The sequence below is a fragment of the Branchiostoma floridae genome, chromosome 5, assembly GCF_000003815.2.
Source record: "Branchiostoma floridae strain S238N-H82 chromosome 5, Bfl_VNyyK, whole genome shotgun sequence".
Lineage (NCBI taxonomy): Eukaryota > Metazoa > Chordata > Leptocardii > Amphioxiformes > Branchiostomatidae > Branchiostoma > Branchiostoma floridae.
In genome coordinates this window covers 16,897,823-16,899,736 of record NC_049983.1, presented here as the reverse complement: position 1 = coordinate 16,899,736, position 1,914 = coordinate 16,897,823, and the positions used below count along the sequence as shown (strand labels likewise).

General features: G+C 39.5%; 1 protein-coding gene and 1 long non-coding RNA gene across 3 annotated transcripts in view; one reads left to right on the top strand and one right to left on the bottom strand.

Annotated features, from left to right (window-relative positions):
- The window catches only part of LOC118415578 (mitochondrial intermembrane space import and assembly protein 40-B-like), a 15,818-nt gene that overhangs the window by 8,179 nt on the left and 5,725 nt on the right, over positions 1-1,914 (top strand). The window lies entirely within an intron of this gene.
- Positions 202-1,914, bottom strand: part of LOC118415581 — a 3,024-nt gene continuing 1,311 nt past the window's right edge. The window contains exon 2 of the long non-coding RNA XR_004831132.1: positions 202-899. This is a non-coding gene — a long non-coding RNA (uncharacterized LOC118415581). The remainder of the gene's footprint in view (positions 900-1,914) is intronic.

Here is a 1,914-nt window from a genome sequence, read left to right as displayed (position 1 = left end):
AAAGACATTTCGTATCGTCTTCTAAGTTCTTTGCAAAAACTTTCGTGTTTTTTTTACAAAAACATCATGTAAGAATTGAGCTATTCAAACTAAATATTGTCACCAAATACCATAACAATGTTGTCATGTTCACTGTTGGAAAATATTAACACCTCTCAACATCAAAGAACCTACTCATTACATGATACGTTGGACCCTTCCTTTTCCACTGCTAACAGAAAAGAAGTCAACCTGAACATATTTACATGTACACTTTGGATATTATCATTTCACATAACAGTAGCCAAATGTCTCACATTGTCATTGTCATGTGCAACAAATTACAAACATACAGAGTACGACCTAGGCTAGGAGAATTGTGCACAAAATAATAAATATATAACATGACATAGAAAATCCATCACAAATCTCCAGATACTTCACAAAAAATCAATGTCTAAAAACTAAAAGGTGCACATTACAGACTCCTGTGCAGCCAAGAAGTTGTAAAAATTGTGATCTAAATAAGAATGAAGATGGATGTCATATTGTTGCAGACGGTATTATACAACAAAGATAAATAGCCTCAATTGCATACAATATATGTTCCATATCTTCTAATATCAACATAGCACAGGAAAAATTATGTTACTTTAAATACGCAATTAGACAAACAATGTAATATAAGCTCCATCCTTTCCATACATTCATACCTGCAAGAAGCGAGAAGTGGAACCTATCCTTGACTTTGTTCCAAGATCTTAGTTCGTGTATCTTTTGTTAAGAATATGTTTTCTGTGTCCTTGTTACCTCATAAGCAAATGCAACTCAGTTCGCCTGGTTGACTCAAGTCTACATCAGTGTGGGTCTGTGGCAAGCCTTCCCTGATGACTCTTCATTTTCTTAGTGACAATCTCCATCTGAAACAATGTACAAAAATTCTAATCACACAGGCAAGACAAGATATAGAACATGTATTGGTCATCAATCTTGTTCCAGTGGTCTGACCAGTGGGTCTGTGCTGCTAGAGAAATGTAAAATAGCTTACTCTCCCATGCCCGTAGCCAGGATTTTGGTTGGGGGGGTTCTTTTTAGTAATTGTGGGACCATCGAGCGCCGCAGGCGCGAGACTCACGCCGAAGGCGTGAGCTGCCTAGGGGGGTCCGGGGGCATGCTCCCCCGGAAAAATTGAAAGTTTGACCCTCTGAAACGTCATTTCCTGCATTTTGACGGGCAAAAATCGCTTGCGAAGTTTAATGGAATTTCTATTAAAGGACAAGGCTTTTGCGTAAGTCTTTGAGGCCAACTCCCTCGACATATTTTCACCATGTCCGACACCAAAGGCGCGAGGGGTCGCAATGGAGGTCCGGGGAAATTTTGAAATCTGGACCCTCTGAAAAGCCATTTTCCGCACTTTCTGGGGCAAATTTTGCTGATAGACTCACTAAGATTGACTGAAATGTCTATAAGGGAAAAATGCAAATAAGTCATGCCTTTGAAAAAAAATCTTGGACATGAAAAAGTGGACCTTCAAGTCTGAAAAAGTGGACCTTTTGAGCGTGTGGGGGGGGTTCTTCCGAACCCCCCGAACCCCCCCTGGCTACGGGCATGCTCTCCTTAGATTTAATAAGAAGCATCTGGCTACAGAACGTGCCTCCAGCTAAACATGTACAGTGTAAACAAGCAACAAAACAATTATTTGAATGTACTGTGAATGCAGAATTGTGTTCCCTGGTACCCAGAGCTAGAAGCCACAAAGATATTACCTGTAAGGTGCCTTATCTAGTCCCTAGAGATAATAGACACAAAAATATTACCTGTAAGGCCACACCAATTTAATTTCGTGGTTCACGGAGTTTTTCATAAAAAATATGGAGCGAGAGGGCGAAATAAAAATTTAAAAAAAAATTGTAAAATGGTTGGGGTAAAGGTAAC